We start from the raw sequence: 6,000 nt of genomic DNA on the forward strand, positions 1-6,000 counted from the left end.
ACTTGCCATGGCCTCCCTTTACCAAGAAGTTCCATACAGGGAAAAATTCTGGAGGGTAGTGATCACTTGATCTGCAACACACCTTAGATTCGTTTCAGTAGGGGCACTGACTGTTAGCAATGTTTGGTAACCTATGATTGACTCGTATTTACAGCAACACAACAGTCAGTCTACCTTACTTTGCCAAATGTATCTATTTTTCCAAAGTACAGTTTGTTTGGCTTTTTTCAATTGGAAGTGACGTTAGTTAGTAAAAGAAAAACATATGGCCTCAGGTAAAAATTATAGAAGTTCCCTAGTTTAGACATGCTGGATATGTGTGGTCAAATAATATCAGAATTCTTTCTCCTCCTATCTCTCACGTCTTTTTTCCTCATGTTGATCCTTGACAGTTTTTCTCTACGTGGCTACAAAAAAGAAGCTTTGTAAGCTTATAGGTAAGCTCCAAACCTATAACATTACTGGAACTGTGGATCTCAGAAAGTAGGATATGACCTTCCTTTTTCCACATATTTATCAATCCTCAAAAAGACACTGCATAATCTTGCCTGAAAATAATCCCCAAATGGGACCAACCTCTCTATTTAGGGGCATGGGATATACTGATTGGCCAGCTTTGGTTCACCCAGGTATGGGCCAAATTGTATTCTCCCCCAAATACGTATTTTGAATTTCTAACCCCTAGTAATTCAGAATGTGACTGTATTTCTTGGAATATGTTCTTTAAGGATGTAATTAAGTTAAAATGAGGTCATTAGGGCAGGCCCTAATCCAATATGACTGATGTTCTTATAAGAAGAGGAAATTTAGACACAGATGTGTACAGAGGGGAAGACTATGTGAAGGTATAGGGAGCAGATGGCCGTCTACAAGCCAGAGAGTGAGGCCTCGAAAGATATCAACCCTACTGACACCTTGATCCTGGACTTCTAGCTTTTGGAACTGTGAAAAAATAAATTTTTATTGTTTAAGCCATCCAGTCTTTGGTACTTTGTCTTGAACGCCCTAGCACACTAATACACATTTCCAATCCTGTAGTGTGACAGGGTAAACGTGACCCTTTGATTGCCCACCCAACCACTAACTCCAGAATGGGAGACAGGCAGTCATCAGGAGGAAAGGAGAGGTTGCATGACTTGAAGAAGGAGAGGGTGACGCTGGACATATAATTGTTGATGTTCTCACAGATGGAGAGTATCTGCCTTGGTCAAAAGGTCATGATTTCATGGCACCATTCTGGAAGGAGAGTTTATCATCTATGATAGATTTCTTACTTAAACTTTTCAAAACATTCTGAACCTCAGCTTCAATCATCACAAGTTGGTGTATGTTGGAATAGCAGCAGAGGGTAATATTTACGAGGCAAGAGAGAGCGTTATCATCACACTCGGAGGGGGCAGATAGTGTTAATTGGAGGGGTGTGGTCAAAAAAAGCCACGTTCCCAAAGACTCCTGGTAGCCTGGGTGAAAAGAATCTACTGGTTTTGTTAATTAGAAGATGACTCATGGCATACGTTAATGAAAGCTGTTTCATTCCTGTGATTGGACAGAACTCTGGTGGACAGAGGAAGTGAGGAAGTCCTTTTCCTTTCTCTCTTTTTTTTTTTTGGAAAGTATTTTGTCTAATGGAGTGATAGCTAGATGAGGTATTTTATAGGAGGGCTGCTTTTTTATTATAGAATAAAAGTGTTATTGACCCACTCGGAAGAAGTTCGAGCAGGAGATAACTGCAAATAGCGTGAAGAGACAGAAACAATAGATAGAGCCTGATTCCAGCCAGCTGTGAATGACTGAGCAAAAAAAAAGAAAAAAATTGTACCCACATAAACCTCTTAATGCGTTAATTTTAAATGTTTGGGGGGGACATTTGAGTTTCCCCCTGAAGAAATGAAAAAGTGTTGGGTCTCACCCCCAAAGCCACTTCCACCAGCCAATAAGTACCTGCTGCGAGGGCATTTCTGTTGCTCTGAAATCTTGAAATAGATAAAGAAAGAAACGGTATCAAGTGTTCACCTGGAGAGATGACACGCAGTCGGCCTCAGAGCCCTGTCAGGCGGGGCATCTGGGCTCCGGACAGTCTCGCGAGGCGTCGCCAGGAGGACGCGAGGGCTCGTGGCTGCGGTCGATTGCCAGCTGGACGCAGGTGCTGCGCTGAGTCCCGCCTGGGAAGAAGGGCTGCGAGGCCGCCTATAATCTGTCCTGTAAGTTGTCTGGGGCTGGGACGCCTTCCTTCAGGCCTTTGTGCTTACGTGTCTCCGCGTGACCTGGCTGGGGTTGCCGATGTGGTGGAAGGGGTCCGCGGGCAGGGTCGGCGGCGGTCAGACACGCACAGGGCCTGGCGGCCGGTGTGGAACTCAGATGGAAAGTGAAGCCAAAGGCCTCGCGGTTGGGACTTCATGACAAATATGGGGGTGCCGGCCACCGGAGCCTCCTCTAAGACATGGCCCCGCTACCTGTTCAGGACCTGGTAGAGGCCACCCGGCCCTCGGTGCAGACACAGACCTCCACAAGGAGATGGGCGCTTGGGGCAGGGCTGGTGGCTGGCGTGGCGTAGAGGTAGCGCCCTGGCGTGGAGACGCTCAGGATGGATCCGCGCAGCGTCACGTCACGTCGAGGCGCAGGGCCCCGCCTGTGCTACAGGCGCAGCGCTCCTGCTCGGTGGCTCCGGGAGGCCGGCCGCCAGGTGGCACTGTTCTCCTTGAGGCTCTGCGCACCCTTGCTGATGTCGCGGAAAATGATAGGGCTGGTGCTGGCCGGCCCAAAGGACGGCATTCTTTCGGCCTGGGACAGGTTCCATTCATATTTCTTGGCCAGATAGAGGCCCGTTACTTGAGCTCCTGGCTGGCCGACACCTGGCCCTTGACGGTGTCCTCAACCAAGGAGTCGAGGGAGGGCCCTGCCTTCATGTACAGCCTGTTGTGCTTGTGGGGACTCCTTGCTGATGGTCTCCCTAGTACTAGATGACTGGTGGGATTTTTATTTTTTCACTTTATTGAAGTACAGTTGATTTACAATGTTGTGTTAATTTCTGCTGTACAGCAAAGTGATTCAGTTATACATGTATATTCCTTTTCATATTCTTTTCCATTATGATTTATCACAGGATATTGAATATGGTTCCCTGTGTTACACAGTAGGACCTTGTTGTTTATCCATTCTCTATATAATAGTTTGTAACTACTAATCTCGAACACCTAACCCTTCCCTCCCTCACCCCCTTAGAAACCACAAGTCTATCCTCTATATCTGTGAGTCTGTTTCTGTTTCATAGGTAAGTTCATTTGTGTCATGTTTTAGATTCCACGTGTAAGTGATGTCATATGGTGTTTGTCTTTCTCTTTTTGACTTACTTCACTTAGTATGATAACCTCTAGGTCCATCCATGTTGCTACAAGTGGCATTATTTTATTCTTTCTATGCCTGAGTAATATTCCATTGTGTATATATGACACATCTTCTTTATCCGTTCATCTGTCGATGGACATTTAAGTTGCTTCCAAGTCTTGGCTATTGTAAATAGTGCTACTATGAACATAGGGGTGCATGTATCTTTTTGAATTATAGTTTTGTCTGGATATGTGCCCAGGAGTGAGATTGCTGGACCATATGGCAACTCTATTTTTAGTTTTGTGAGGACCCTCCATACTGTTTTTCCTAGCAGCTGCACCAATTTGCAATCCGGGTGGGATTTTTTTGATAGTAACGCAGGTGTGGTTCTCCTCTGGGTCTTTCAGGCAGATCTCCAAGTGCAGCTCACTGGCCACTCTCCATGATGTGCTCCCCCCTACTCCACCATGATGCATTTCACCATGATTGAGCAAAATCGTAATCACACAAAATGTGAATTTTAAGACTTGCTAGTCTTGAGATAGATGTCCCATATCCTAGAGCTCAAAAAGTTTAAAATAAATTTCATTAATTGACCCTACCCATTCTCAAATATATTTCTATTGCTGCCTTCCCCCTCCTAGTTATCCAGTCTCCCAAATGAGAAGCCTGGAAGTCATTTTATACTTCTCTTTTCATCCCTGCCTATTCCTCTTATCTTTCCTGCCGCCTCCCATCCATCAGACACAAAGTCCTATTGATTCTTTCCTTAAATATGTCATGAGTCTATCTTTTTTCTTAATCAGGTTTCTCTTCTTGTGATCTCCACTGAACTGGAAGCAGCTTTTTGTTGATGAGGGTTTTTCTGTATGTTCTTTCTCATTTCAACTCCTAAAAGCATATAAAATATAATATGCAATAAATTTTGTGGAGATGAACTAAATAATCTGGTCTCTGGTTTTCTAGTTTTATGTCTTGCTACCCTTGCATCCTACACTCCACCCACACTGTACAGCCTACTCTTCCACCAATACTCCAGATGATTCCATGTTTCTTTGCTTTTACAAGCTGTTACCTCTGCCTCAACTGTTCTTAGCAATGCATTGTTTACCTGGAAAGTGGATATGTCTCTGAAAAATTAGTAGCAGAATTAACATCCCTGTGAAATTTCCCTTTATTTCCCTACTTCTACGCAGACCTTGCTGGAGAATAACAAATATATTTGTTTTTCTTTCTGGCACATAAGGAAACATTGCAGAGCCTCACTTGTTTGACATGGCCATAGAATATGAGTGGAAACAATCTGTTTAGTGGAGCTCTTAGTCTCCAATCTAAATTCTTCCCAAATGACATCCTCCACTTTCAGATGGCTGGTTTAAGAACCCCTCAAGGATATCTCAGGGGCTGTGTATTGAGGCTGGTAGAACTGTCGGAAAAAGAGAGACCAGGTGCCTGAGTCATTGCTTGGAGGAGAACTGCCCAACTAGTAACTCCTGCATGGGACCATTGTAGGAGTGAGAAATAAACAAACTTCCATGGTGTTAAATCATTGAAATTTTGGAATTTATCCATTATAGCCGCTAATTTAATCTTAACTAATATAGCTCTCACTGCATCTTTTAGCCCCCTTATAACTTAAAGTGTAGTAATTGATGGATATGTCTATTGTTCCACTAGACTGTGCCCGTCCTGCAGACTTAGTCTCTATCAATATTCCCAGTATCGGGTACAAATTAGGTGTTACAAACATATACCCTAAAATTTTATGGGAGAGCCACAGTTTACTGTATTGGCTTTCTCTCAAAGAAGAAATGAGGAGGATGGCTCACAAAAAACAGTCCTCATAACTATAACCAACTACATTTTTTTCTTGCACATGAAATTCTCTTATTGGAAAACATCAGATGTAAGCCATCATATTTTTACCCAGTTACCACAGCTAGTTCCTTCTATTTGGGATAACAAGTGATATTGGACATATTTTCAAATTCAAATGTAGTTTTGAAATGTGTAATTTATTACTTGTATTTTCATGAGTAGCAAGTGTAATGGTAGTTTGTGCAAATTAATGCTCACAGTAGGAGTGTTTTAATACCATTGAATAATAACAGTATGCAGTTTGAAAGGTAATTCTATTATGGCAAGCTTCCTGGGAAAAGCAAATGGCCTGATTGTTATAAAATTTTGCATCATTGTTAGAAATTACAAGTTTATTGAATAATAAATACAGTAGTCACTTGGCCTCTAAAAGTGAAGTTTTGAATTGCTTAAAAGAGATAGTTTCACATAATTCTTTTCATTACCTGTCTCTTCTTTTTTCCAAATTACCAAACCCTGTATTGGGAGTAAGAAAGAGTTGTGATGGGAGCGAAAGGGTAATTGTTGTTCAAGTCAAAATAATAGCTCTTTTAGTTCTTTCTAAGTTTTTTCATCATTCCAGGGCAAATAATATATTTTCAAGCCATTTTAATTATAATGAGTGATTGTTAAAATCACAAAGAACAGAAAATGCCTTTGTTATGCAGGATTATTCTAGAGAATAATTAGTACAAATAGATCTAGGAAGTACTGGTTACAAAAATCCAATACAGACTAAAGATTGTACTCTGTCTACCACCCAAGCCCCTTCATGAATATTAAGGAAATGTAAAAACTCAACATGAAATTTTAAAC

This window comes from Delphinapterus leucas, chromosome 12 (assembly GCF_059928025.1).
Source record: "Delphinapterus leucas isolate spDelLeu-1000000601 "Yukka" chromosome 12, BTC_Dleu_Yukka2, whole genome shotgun sequence".
NCBI classification, from domain to species: Eukaryota; Metazoa; Chordata; class Mammalia; order Artiodactyla; family Monodontidae; genus Delphinapterus; species Delphinapterus leucas.